This window comes from Haliotis cracherodii, unplaced genomic scaffold (assembly GCF_022045235.1).
Source record: "Haliotis cracherodii isolate W230 unplaced genomic scaffold, xgHalCrac1.p SCAF_19, whole genome shotgun sequence".
Classification (NCBI taxonomy): Eukaryota; Metazoa; Mollusca; class Gastropoda; order Lepetellida; family Haliotidae; genus Haliotis; species Haliotis cracherodii.
Genome location: NW_027266274.1, coordinates 16,196,760 through 16,211,587, shown reverse-complemented (window position 1 = coordinate 16,211,587; position 14,828 = coordinate 16,196,760). Strand labels below are relative to the sequence as shown.

The window sequence follows — 14,828 nt, the reverse complement described above, 5'->3', positions numbered from 1 at the left end:
TGTTACCTCCAATACATGCCAGCATCAGGCAGTCATTGTTGTATTTATCAGTAAGTGTCAGAACAGCGCCCTCCAACACAAGAAGATTATAAACATCATAGTGTCCTCTTACAGCTGCCATCATAACTGCTGTTTGTTTCAGTGATCTCTCGTCTGTTGATGTCAAATGTTTTCAAGGACAGGAGGTGTTTCACTATACACACGTGACGCCCCTGACATGCCAACATCAGGCAGTCGTTGTTGTTTTTATCAGTAAGTGACAGATCAGCGCCCTCCAACACAAGAAGATCATAAACATCATAGTGTCCTCTTTTAGCTGCCATCATAACTGCTGTTTGTTTCAGTGATCTCTCTCGTCTGTTGATGTCAAATGTTTTCAAGGACAGGAGGTGTTTCACTATATACACGTGACGCCCCTGACATGCCAACATCAGGCAGTCGTTGTTTTTATCAGTAAGTGACAGATCAGCGCCCTCCAACACAAGAAGATCATAAACATCATAGTGTCCTCTTTTAGCTGCCATCATAACTACTGTTTGTTTCCGTGATCTATTTCGTCTGTTGATTTCAAATGTTTTCAAGGACAGGAGGTGTTTCACTATACACACGTTACGCCCCTGACATGCCAACATCAGGCAGTCGTTGTTGTTTTTATCAGTAAGTGACAGATCAGCACCCTCCAACACAAGATCATAAACATCATAGTGTCCTCTTTTAGCTGCCATCATAACTGCTGTTTGTTTCCGTGATCTATTTCGTCTGTTGATTTCAAATGTTTTCAAGGATAGCAGGTGCTTCACTATAGACAAGTAACCCCCATAACATGCCAACATGCAATATGTTATGTGTATTATAAAAATTGTGTAAATACTGGGGTGAGTTTTTTGTTTTGTTTTTTTAGTGTACATATTTTATGGCTTGCGGTCTTCCAGTGTTGAATAGATATTGAATCATTTATATGAAAATAATTGGCATGGAATGACATGGCATTATATGGTATGATATGATAAGATATGATGGGACAAGCTATGAAATTGCTAATGTGTTGTGTGATATGACATGTTGAAATGTGATATGATATAGGTGTGATATATGGTACGATGGTATGTATGGTATGTTATGATATGATAATGGTATATGAATTAATGCTATATAGTATGATGTTATAATAATGATACAATATGATATGATGTTATAGAATATGTTGTATGATATAACAAGTTGTGATATGGTAAAATAGAAATTATGAAATGAGAGGGTATGATATTGTACTGTATGTGTGAAATTATGTGACTGCGTTGAGATGCGAGGTGGAATGACGTGAGGTGATTTGGTGAGATATGTACATAAATTGTATAAAATTGTATATTCTTCAAATTGTACTATAGGCCTGTGGCCTCTTCAGTATGTGAAAATACAGATTGACACAACATGCCAACATCAGGCAGTCGTTTTTGTTTTCATCAGTGAGTGACATAACAGCTCCCTCCAACACCAGAAGATTATAAACATCATAGTGTCCTCCTTCAGCTGCCACCATAACTGTTGTTTGTTTCCGTGATCCATTTCGTCTGTTGATGTCAAATGTTTTCAAGGATAGCAGGTGCTTCACTACAGACAAGTAACCCCCATAACATGCCAACATCAGGCAGTCGTTGTTGTTTTTATCAGTAAGTGACAGATCAGCTCCCTCCAACACAAGAACATTATTAACATCATAGTGTCCTCTTTCAGCTGCCATCATAACTGCTGTTTGTTTCCTTGATCTATCTCGTCTGTTGATGTCAATTGTTTTCAAGCATAGCAGGTGCTTCACTATAGACAAGTAACCCCCATAACATGCCAACATCAGGCAGTCGTTGTTGTTTTTATCAGTAAGTGACAGATCAGCTCCCTCCAACACAAGAAGATTATAAACATCATAGTGTCCTTCTTCAGCTGCCACCATAACTGCTGTTTGTTTCCGTGATCCATTTCGTCTGTTGATGTCAAATGTTTTCAAGGATAGCAGGTGCTTCACTACAGACAATTAACACCCATAACATGCCAACATCAGGCAGTCGTTGTTGTTTTTATCAGTAAGTGACAGATCAGCGCCCTCCAACACAAGAAGATCATAAACATCATAGTGTCCTCTTTTAGCTGCCATCATAACTACTGTTTGTTTCCGTGATCTGTTTCGTCTGTTGATGTCAAATGTTTTCAAGGACAGCAGTTGTTTCACTACAGACACCTTATTTCCAAAACATGCCAAAATCAGGCAGTCCATGTTGTCACCATCAGTAAGTGACAGAACAGCTCCCTCCAACACAAGAAGATTATAAACATCATTGTGTCCTTTTTCAGCTGCTATCATAACTGCTGTTTGTTTCCGAGATGTTTCTCGTCTGTTGATGTCAAATGTTTTTAAGGGCAGCACGTGTTTCACTATAGACACGTCACCTCCGTGAAATACTGACATTAGGAGGTGACTGTTGTATTTATCAGTAAGTAACAGATCAGCTCCAGATACAAGAAGAGTATAAACATCATAGTGTCCACTCACAGATGCCTTTGTACCTTTGGTTAGTTTCCACCATCTGTCTCTTCTGTGGATGCTCATGTGTTCACATGTCAGAAGATATTCTACAACTGATACATGGCCGTTTATACATGCTATGTCGAAAGTGTTTATATTGTTATCATTCCTGATAGTAAGATCTGCTTTGTTTAAAACAAGACACTTGAGGAGTTCAACCTGCCCTGACTTGGCACACAACATTGCAGGAGTGTTTCCCTTTCTGTCACGACCATTGACCAGATGCTGAAACTTCTCAATGATAACATTTACTATATCTTTGCTTCCTGATTTACATGAAAGATGAAGACAGTTGTAACGATCTTTGTCTGTCGCTGAAACATAAGCTCCTTCTTGAGGAGGATGTTGAACACATCCAACTGTCCTGCCTCAGCAGCAATCATCAGCAGAGTCCTCTCTCCCTTTGTCCTCCTGTCTACATCGTATTCCCCATGTTGTTTGAGTACAGCAGCAATATGTTTAAGATGCCTGAGATTGCCATGCTGTGTACAGTCTATGATAATCTCATAGAAGTCAGCAAGTACAGAATGTGAAAGACTTCCCTCTCTACACATCAGTGACACTGAGCGTTCAAACAGTGAATGGTTAGTTGACAATGAAGCCCAAAAGAAAACATTCACCTGACCACTTATCTTTTCTGTGAACAACATCAGGCAAGTCTGTCGTCATCTGTGTCAAGAACCCGGAGACTATTTGAACACAGCTGAGTACAGGGTGGCCTACTGTCCATCTGAAGCATCCTTCTCGGACACCCTCCACCAACCTGCTGATCACTAACGGGTGCAGACCTGAGGTGATGTAGATCATGTTTGTGACATCATCAGTGTAGCTTGTTTGCAGGTCACCATTCTTTTTGAGCCTTACTTTTTCAAGTAAAAACTGCAGAGAACAATGTTCCAGTACAAAGACTTCATTGAGATTCCCCAAGGCACATGCTGCAGCATCGTGGATGGATGGATGTGAGAATGAGGCTACATGATTCTCCACCGTACAATAAGTGCCAGTAAAGTTGCGAATCTCTTTGCCAATGTCAGTTTGAGTGCAAGACGCGATCTCCTCCTTTACAGCCTGAAACAGATTGGTGAGATTCTTCTCTTTCGCTTTAAAGGAGACAAGGTCCAACTTCCCTCCACACAGAACAAGGAGAACGAGAGTTGCCGACCTGCTGCTGCCTTCACGGACAATGGCGTCAAGGTCTCCTCTCAGGTAGGTCACAGGTTTCTGGAAGAAGTCAATAATGTTGTACATCTGGAAGGCTGGGTTGGTACAATACAGTTGACAGATCAGGGGAAATCCAAACATGCTGTCACCTAACTGAGTAATGGTGTTCTTTTCAAGAATGGAGATATCACATTTTTTACTTCTTTTCTCGAACGAATTCATAATAGATTCCTTCTCCTCGGTAGTCAGGCCGGTCTTGGTCATATCAATGACACTTTCAGGCTTGAAGAGATTTACCTTGAACTGGTGCATTCTTCCACGTCCTTCATTCCAGTTGCTTCTGGATATGAAAATAAAGTGGAGCTTGTGGACTTTGTTTTGCATCTCATCTGCTTGAGTCTCTTCTTGCTTATTTGATTTCTGCTTCATGGCATCTTGTTCCTGTTGAAATGAAGCGTCAACCAGGGCAGTCGAGACTTTGTGAATTTTCTCCCAATTAGAAGGAACCGTCACAGAACCAAATATATCATCAAACACAACCAGCATGTTACATGTTCGTTGAATGATTGTATCCACATCAAATATCTCAAAATTATCTACAAACACAACTTCATATTTTTTGTGGAGATATTTCTCACATATCTTGAGAGCAGTGCTTGTTTTTCCTTCTCCAGGAGCTCCAATAATTGCCACATGCTTGTGCCTTTTCAGAAGTTCTTCTGCTTTATGAAGAGTGTTAGTTTCCTTAAACACTTCATTCAGCTGCTTGATCCTGATGTGAAAACATGGACATAAAAGTATTACACCACATCATCACATAATTAAGTATTGATACATAAGTTGGGGCTAAATCAGAGCACATCAACACATAATTGCGAATACTGGAAAGTATTGCTTTTAAAGCTAAAAAAGCATTTAACATTATGTTTGCGATATGGAACTAAAAAGTTATTATTGATCCTGCCATAGATCCTAAAGAAATCATATAAAGGGATCATTGAATATCAGTGAAGTGAGTGAGTGAGTGAGTTAAAACTTTAAGTCACATCGGCAGTATTTCAGCCATATCGTGACTATCAACAGTTAAATATAATACATATTTTGAAACGGATGTAAAAACCTGTCAACGCGGGACAGTAAAACAACTAGACTTATCACAGCAATAAATTTAAAACTAGTATGTAATCATAAAATCAATAGCACTATACATATACATGACATTATAAAAACGGGCTATAGATCGCCAGGAACTGAAGGTAGATCACCATGCTAGGGTCCATGGGGACTTACAGTACTTTTGCTACCTGCATGGACCCCAGCCGGATTTACATCATCCCTTCAGCTGTTGGCGATTATTGACAAGTTTAGCCAAAGTTAAACGAACATATATACTACGAATAAAAACGTGGCTGAAATAAATATACTTTGAAAGACGAGGACTTACATACCCTCTCAGGGGGACAATAATTTTACACTACTTTAATCCCCTTCCAGGATATAGCCACTAACAATCTCAGTTATTGATTTATTTAACCAAATATAAAAGGAATGTATTTATTTACAATATATAATAATCAAAATTTATGAATTAATTCAATTTCCTTTAAAAAATCAAGAATAAAATGAATACTTACCTGTGTAAAAAGGTCCTTCATAGTGAAAACTTTGAAATACTGATCCCTTGTGATGGAAAAATCAACACAATCAAGCAGGATGTGCTTGACGGTGATTCTTTCATCACAAGGGATACAAAATTGAGGATCCTCACCTTTCAATAAAAATTCATTTGTATACCTGCTATGGCCAATACGACATCGTCGTATTATGACCTCCTCAAATCTGGACTGACAACCCAAGTAGGTGTAACCGATATTTGGTTTAATTGCATGTAATTTATTTATACCGACTTGGGTGTCCCACTTCTTTTGCATTAGATCAGTGATGTAAGATCTAATTATGGGTTTATAATCAGAATATGGTAGAAGAAGTGGTGTCACAGATTTGGTGAGTGCTGCTTTTGCAGCAGCATCGGCCATTGTATTACCAATGATACCAACATGGCTTGGTAACCAACAAAAGACGATGTCGTATTGGCCAGTAGCAAGATCATTTTGTAGTTCAATGATTTCACGTAAAAGTGGATGATGACAAGATAAATTATTAATTGCCTGAAGACAGGAAAGTGAATCAGAGAAGATAATGAACCGTTTATGTTTAGATTGGGTAATTATATATTTAAGAGCAGTTAATATTGCCTGCGATTCTGCTGTAAAAATAGAACTGTCATTCGGTAATCTAGATGATATGCTTCTGGATCCAATGACAGTGGCGCTGGCAACAGCGGCACCATCCTTGGATCCATCTGTAAATATGGATTTGTAAGTATTATATGTGTTCCTTAATTCATTATATTGTTGTTGATGAATTAGTTGATTTGTGTCAGATTTCTTCAGTTTAGTTAAAGTTAGATCCACCTCTGGATGTACTAACTGCCATGGTGGAGAAGAGAAAAGCTGAGTGGGGGCTATATTACCAAGGTTTATTTTAGCAGCAGAAATATCTGCTTGTAGTCGTATTCCTAGTGGTGGAATAAGAGAAGATTTAGTTTTGAATAGATTACCGTAAAGGGGATTAAAAACACATTCATATGCTGGATTGGAGTTATTGGAACGTAATTTAGAGATATATTGGAGAGCTAATTTAATGCGACGGTGTTTTAGGGAAGGCTCGTTAGCTTCCACATACAAACTATGAATAGGCGAAGTCCTGAAGGCTCCGAGGCAAAGCCTCAGGCCCTGATGATGAATGGTATCAAGTAATTTTAAATTGCTCTTACAAGCCCCACCATATATGATGGAGCCATAATCAAGTTTAGAGCGGATAAGTGTTCGATATAGTTGGAGGAGGGTTTTTTTATCCCCACCCCACTTAGAATTTGAAACAACTTTTAATAAATCTAGGGCCTTCAAACATTTACTCTTTAAGTATTTAATGTGGGGCAGAAAGGTCAAATGATGATCGAAAATTAGACCTAAGAATTTGGCTTCCTTTACAACTTTAATGGGAGTGTTATCTAAAATTAAATCTGGATCTTTATGGGGTTTATATTTTCTACAAAAATGTATGCAGTTGGTTTTAGATTTTGAAAATTTAAAACCATTTTCGAGACACCATTTCTGGATTTTATTTAAACATAGCTGTAGTTGCCTTTCAATAGTATGCATGTTTTTGCCACGACAAGAAATATTAAAATCATCCACAAAGAGCGATCCATCAATCGAATCATTTAAAACTTTAGACAAACTATTTATCTTTATACTAAACAATGTGACAGACAAGATGCTTCCTTGTGGGACACCCTGATCCTGATTATAATGATCAGACAGGGTAGAACCCACGCGGACCTGAAATTGCCTGTCAGTTAAAAATTGTGATATAAATTGAGGCAAACGGCCTTGTAATCCAAAATCATGTAAATCTTTTAAAATACCATGTTTCCATGTAGTGTCATATGCTTTTTCGAGATCGAAAAAGATAGACACTGCATGTTGTTTATTTATTATGGCATTTTTAACAAATGATTCTAAGCGACCAAATGGTCGATGGTACTTCTGTTTTTCCGGAAACCACATTGTATATTAGTAATAAGATGATTGGACTCCAGGTACCAAACTAGTCGATTGTTTATCATGCGTTCCATGGTTTTGCAAACGCAGCTTGTTAATGATATTGGTCGGTAATTTGATGGGTCAGTATGATCTCGACCAGGTTTTGGTATCGGGACAACTATGGCATCACGCCATGAAGGAGGAAATTTCCCTGAGGTCCAAATTTCATCAAAAATATTCAATAGTGTTTGTAAAGATGAGTCAGGTAAGTGATTCAGTAGTTGATAATGTATGTTATCAACTCCTGTAGCAGTATCATGAGCTTGTCCAAGGGCAGTGTGGAGTTCATGAATAGAGAATAGTTCATTATAATCTTCCCCATTATCGGAATTAAAATTAATAGGTTTCTTTTCTTGCTGTTTTTGATACTTTTGGAATTGAGGTACATAGTTAGATGAGGAAGAGTGTTTAGCCAAAGTTTCACCAAGTTTATTAGCAATATCTGATTTATGAGTAAGTAGTTGGTCCCCATTTTTAAGATGGTGAATACTAGTTTTTGTGCCCTTACCCTGGATCCTTTGGATCATGTTCCATACTTTGGAGATGGGCGTTCGAGAATTTATTTTTGACACATAGTTTCGCCAAGATTGACGTTTACTTTGTTTGAAAGTTCGCCTTGCTTTAGCGTTTAAAATTTTTAATTTATTTAGATTATGGACCATAGGGTGGCGGCGGAAATAATGCTTTGCTTTTTTCCTCGCCCTCCTAGCTCGCTTGCAGTCATCGGTAAACCATGGTTTACGTATGTGTGGAATTCCAGAGGACTTTGGAACACATTCTTCAGCTATTTTGTTGAGTTCATCAGAAAAGCATTGAATCGGATCAGGAATGTCAGGAAAGCGATCAGGTGTTAGTGTGCCTGTACAGAGAATGTCATATAGAGGCCAGTTGGCTTGTAAAGTTCCATCGAGATGATGGAGGAACATCAGATGGTGTAATAGGGTTTAATATGGTTGGAAAGTGGTCACTTCCACAGAGGTCATCGTGGACTGACCACTCGAATTCATTCAACAGGTTGGAATCGGAAACAGACAAATCCAGAGAAGAATATGTACCTGTACCAGGATGTAAATATGTTTTCGAATTATCATTGAAAAGACAAAGAGTATTGTTGGAGATAAAATCTTCCAGGAGCTTGCCGTTATTGCTTGTATGATCACTACCCAAAGTGGATTATGACCGTTCATATCACCCATTATAACACAGGGTTTAGGAAGCTGGTTATAGAGAGCTTGAAGATCGGACTGTTGAAGAGATGCAGGTGGAGGAAATTAAAGAGAGCACAGAGTAAAAACAATGTGCATGGTGATACGAACTGCGGTAGCTTGTAGAGGGGTATTAAGGGAAACAGGGCTATGAATAACACCCTGCCTCACCAAGACTGAAGAACCCCCAGTTGCCTTAGCTCCTGGAGGTGAAAAGAAATGATAGGAATCATATTGTCTGATGTTGAGTTGATCTGTATTTTTAAAGTAAGTTTCCTGAAGACAAAAGGCTGATGGCTGCAAATCTTGTGTTAATAGTTGCAAATCATTAAAATTGTTCTTTAGTCCTCGGCAATTCCACTGTACAATAGGTTTAGAACTGTTCATGGTGGTTCTACTGGGGATCTTGATCGGGAGGGAGGTCTACTCCCATGGTCTGATTGTGATGGAGTGACCTCCATCGCTAAAGGTTCAAATTGATTATGAACCTTAACAGTCGTGGACTGAGAAGAAGGCGCCTTCAAGTGTTGGAGGGCCTTGGATGTTTTTTTCAGTTTCTTTTTTTTCTGTTTTTGTTAAATGGATATCTCTTTGAAGTGTTGATTCCGGTTCTGATGTTGTACGTGAAGCCTGCTGTGAATGCGGATCCTCTGTCTGTGAGGCTGATGTTACCTTTATCGTATCATCCACCAAAGATGTTTGAGGTGTGGTATTTACAAGCATCTGCTGATCATTAACCCATGATATGGTTGTTTGGCATCCTGTAGATGCTGTAGCAACATGGACATTAGGAGTTGAAGTTACTGCTGCTGAATAGGACTTAGTAGAAGTGATTGGTTATTGGGATTCAACTAATTTTTTGGCATCACGAAAAGAGACATTATTCGTGTGTTTAATTTTCAATATTTTTGATTGTAAGACAAAATATGGACAAAGCTTGGATGAGGCCAAGTGGTCCCCATCGCAATTTGCACATTTAATAGCATTTGTGCACTCAGTATTTTCATGCGAGCCACTGCAGCGGACACATACTGAACTGATGGTGCAGGTCTTAGCGCCATGTCCAAAATTTTGACATTTGTAACATCGGAGGGGGTTTGGTACATAAACCTCCACTCCGATATTAAAATATCCAGCTTTTATTGATTAAGGGATTCTGGAAAGTGAAAAAGTGAAGAGATAGGTATTGGTCTTGATGGTAGTGTCATTTTGTTTTCTGGTAAAATGCTTCACCGCAGTAACACCTTGTTTTGTCAATTCTAGAACAATCTCATCCTCACTCATGTCAGACAGACAACGAGCTCTGTCTCTTACGATGCCTCGACATGAGTTCAAGGTTCTGTGTGCTGAGACAGCAACCTCCACGTTTGCAAACTGGCTAAGTGATAACAAATTTAGAGATTGCTGTCTCCGTATACACTCCACAAGTATGGAGCCATTACGAAGGCGAGTGACATTTTTAACTTCGCCACAGCAGCCATTGATGGCCTTTGAAATGGCAAACGGATTTAATTTCATCGGCTGATGATCTGATGCTTCAATTACGATGAATCGAGCCCAGGAATCTAATTGTTGATCAGCGTCTTCATCAGAAGAGCTGGCATCTAAATGTTTCCTTTTCGAACCAGAGTATGTGTGAGACATTATGAATGGAAGTGTTTCGGCACCCCTGCTCCCCACCCACCATCGAGTATCAACAAGGACGATGTCTTATTGCATTGGATATCCAAAATGCAAAACACCAGGGCTACAGGGATGTAATACTCCAGTAAATATGACATGAATAGCTATATTTGTCTACTAAATTTATTGCTAAGCTGGTTCTGCCAATAACAATAACTTAGAGACATACAGAATTCAGCGGTCAACATTACCAGATTGGCCCATGAGCCACCGCCTTCTGGCATAGGACTCTAGGCAATATAATTTACAACAGTTATGTTATACATACCAAACAATACATTTGTGACAAGCAAAATACAAGCAAATGTAAAACATTGAATTGTTACGCACAGGGCCTGGCATGACCAGCCGATTGATAAGACCGGGCCCATCTTACCACCCGTCTAGGCGAAGTAAGGGTCGAAGTAGTGTGTTGGGCAAAGGAACACAGTTCCAGGAACCAGTGCCCTCAACTACCAGACTCCCGTCCTCCGCCGACACAGGGACGCAACCCACGGCAAACAGGTTGCCCATTTTAGTCGCCTCATACGACCAGCAATGGGAGGCTGTGGAAATATTCTACACCGGTTCCACACGGGGGAAGAGCTATTAGCGCTACCCAGCACTCACCACGAGGAGGTTGCTCTTCACAAGTGCCATATCAGTGAAGACACTCGACGTTCGCAAAAAGGTAAGCATGTCTTGCCGTACCAACAGCACCCGCCAAACAATCTGGTGCAGATTTTTGCACAAAAATGGGCAGTGGTTGGGGCTTAATTTGAAAAAATACAAAATTGGAGACTTTCTAAATAAAGCAAGGATATTGTCATTTTGCAAAAGGAACTTAAAACATGGTTTGCGTTCTATCCAAAACATTTCATTGTCTTATATTTAATCTGTTCTATCATAGACAAAAGATGGTTCAGTGGTCACAGAGCGTTATGTTTATAAGAAATGACTGTTCACTATCACTCATCACGTGATGCACAGCCTCCACTGAAGTGTAAAAGGTGTTGGACAGGTCATACTGGGATACTGAACAATCTGGAGCAGGAAAACAATGTTCGAGGATATGACAGGTCATACTTAGATACTGAACAACCTGGAGCAAGGAAACTACGTTAGAGGAGTTTAAAAGGTCATACTGGGATACTGAACAACTTGGAGCAGGACAACAACGTTACAGGAGTTGGACAAGTCATACTGGGATACTGAACAACCTGGAGCAGGGAAACAACGTTCGAGGAGTTGAACAGGTCATACTGGGATACTGAACACCTGGAGCAGGAAAACAACGTTAGAGGAGTTGGACAGGTCATACTGGGATACTGAACAACCTGGAGCAGGGAAACAACGTTCGAGGAGTTGAACAGGTCATACTGGGATACTGAACACCTGGAGCAGGAAAACAACGTTAGAGGAGTTGGACAGGTCATACTGGGATACTGAACACCTGGAGCAGGACAACAACGTTACAGGAGTTGGACAAGTCATACTGGGATACTGAACAACCTGGAGCAGGGAAACAACGTTCGAGGAGTTGAACAGGTCATACTAGTACTGGGATACGTAACAACCTGGAGGTACTGGTCAGGTTAAAGCAGAATATTGTCTCTCACAAAAAGGAGGCCGAGTGTTTATATTCATCATACAGGTACATCTCGCTACCTTAACTGTGATAAGAAAGCGATTTACCATTTCAATTATTAAAGCATTTTAATTCAATCCAAACAGATGCAATGAAACGAAGTGACTCCACTTCCATCATATTCATTTGTGTTGTCGTCATATGACAGATTAAATAGATTGTGTATTAAATATAAATGTTGATTTATTTCCTCTGATGAAAGTCTTTGGACTACACTCTATATGATAAATTGTTGTAAAATACACAGACAAACAGTCAGTGAGAAAACAGTGATATCCAACAGAGTAAAGGTTTGATTGACAATGGAGGAACACCTATGACATAACCTCACGTTGACACTAATAAGGTGGGCTAAACATTAAATTACCGGTGTGTATTTACACACATATTGGTCCATGTGCATGTTCAGTGTGTGTGTGCATATTTGTGTGTTCCATTCCTTCGTGAAGATGGTCGTTTGTTCGCAACATATGAAACCATGATGCCGTTATATTTAACTTGAGGCATGTTTCAGGCTACTTAAAATATAGATCTTAAAATATCATTTTTTATTCCTAGCTTACATCTTATAAGTTGCGTAATCTATAATGCTACTTTACAGATATTGACGTGATATACCAAATTGGGAGACATCAACAGAAGACATCACTCATTGTAAACCTGTACTGAATCTAACCATGGGCTTCAGCATGACAAGGGACTGCTCCAAACACAAGGCCACCATGATGACAAGGGAAGACTAGCTCACCTATGAAGTTGTGTGTGGTTGTGGAAGTGGATTGTCTCCCCTGCTGTTCACGCCCCTGCGTCACAGCTATAGCGTCTGTGAATGATCCGGCCACAGCGCCATCTAGCGTTGATGTCGGTGTGGATTGTCTCCCCTGCTGTTGGCTCACCTCTATCACAGCTTGGGCGTCTGTGGATTGTCTACCCTATTTTTTACTCCCCTCTGTCACAGCTTGGACGTCTGTGGATGGTCCAGCCACAGCGCCATCTAGTGTTAATGTTGGTGTGGATTGTCTCCCCTGCTGTTGGCTCACCTCTATCACAGCTTGGGCGTCTGTAGATGGTCCGGCCACAGCGCCATCTAGCGTTGATATCGGTATGGATTTTATCCCCTGCTTTTGACTCCCACGTGTCACAGCTAGAGCGTCTGTGGATTGTCTACCCTATTTTTTTCTCCCCTCTGTCACAGCTTGGACGTCTGTGGACGGTCCAGCCACAGCGCCATCTAGTGTTAATGTTGGTGTGGATTGTCTCCCCTGCTGTTGGCTCACCTCTATCACAGCTTGGGCGTCTGTAGATGGTCCGGCCACAGCGCCATCTAGCGTTGATATCGGTATGGATTTTATCCCCTGCTTTTGACTCACATGTGTCACAGCTAGAGCGTCTGTGGATTGTCTACCCTATTTTTTACTTCCCTCTGTCACAGCTTGGACGTCTGTGGATGGTCCAGCCACAGCGCCATCTAGTGTTGATGTTGGTGTAGATTGTCTCCCCTGCTTTTGACTCCCCTCTGTCACAGCTAGACCGTCTGTGAATTGTCTCCCCTGCCGTTGACGCCCCTCTGTCACAGCTAGAGCGTCTGTGGATTGTCTCCCCTGCTTTTGACTCCCCTCTGTCAAAGCTGGAGCGTCTGTGGATGGTCCAGCCACAGCGCCATCTAGTATTATTGATGGTGTGGATTGTCTCCCTTGTGGACGTCTCCTCTCTGTCACAGCTCGAGTTTTTCTCGATGGTCCCTTTCCCATTCTTCACAAGATCATTTCAGATAAGTGTGGGCAACAGGTTCAAATGTCAACAAAGACAGTTACTCTAAAAAAATCGGCAGAAGTGATATTTAAATAGTTTCTTCCAAAACACTGATGCTAAAACCTGATGCTAAAATACTATTGATTTGAAAATATGAAATGTCATCATGAGAACAAACGCGTATGCCTATTGTCAAAGTTTACGTTCTTCAGTATGTTTGAGTATATAACAGTATTAAACATGAACAACTTACAGAGAGACTGTCACTGTGTGCGGGCAGTCCCCCTGTCTGTACAACCAGGACATCACCAGGGTTCTACTTTAGTTATCGTCTATTTTAGATCTCCTTCCGTCGTGGACAAATTCAAAGCTCCTGGTTTCACATTTACTTCCTTGTTTAGATCATGTGTTTATGACTTGTGAGATAATGCGGTGTCAGATATTTCCAACCAAGCACCTATTAACAAACACAATTTTATAGGTATTGTATTCTGACATCACATATGGTAACAGCAGCTGTTGCTGTGCACGTGCTTTCAAAACTTTATTTTACGAAAGATGTATCGCCTGATAGGATGAAAGTGCATAAAGATACGAAGGATAAAAAGATATCTGAAGGCAGACACCTGGCCCTAAACGATTGCACGTTATTCGTAAACTGACCATGATACAATAGTAAGTTTACTTCTGTTTTGTACGTAGGCCATCGGCCCATGTACACAGCTGATGCAACAATATCATATATATATATATATATATATATATATATATATATATATATATATATATATATATATATGGCAATGAGGCGGCAGATGACATATTTACATTTTAATGCTTCTTTAACTAACTTAGCACAATTGTTAAGAATTGACACATCATTAGAAGTCAGTAATTTATGAAATTTTTATTGATGAAATATGCCACTTCGGTACGTACCTATTTCTCAGCAATACATATGCCTCGCAATCAAATATAAAATGGAGCTCATCTTTAATGCTATTTTTATTACACATCCTACAAATTCGGTTAACAGTTATAGCTTCTTTACATCTGATATCACAACCCAACGGCAGTTCATATCTTCTTAATTGCCTAACATTGATGTATGTAACATAATATTCAACAGTCAGCAATGACTTAATAATCTTATA

The 14,828-nt window shown here is 39.9% G+C and overlaps 1 pseudogene; it reads right to left on the bottom strand.

The window, feature by feature from the left end:
- Positions 1-95: 95 nt before the first annotated feature.
- Positions 96-13,673, bottom strand: LOC139466991 (uncharacterized; annotated as a pseudogene).
- Between the last annotated feature and the right edge of the window lie 1,155 nt (positions 13,674-14,828).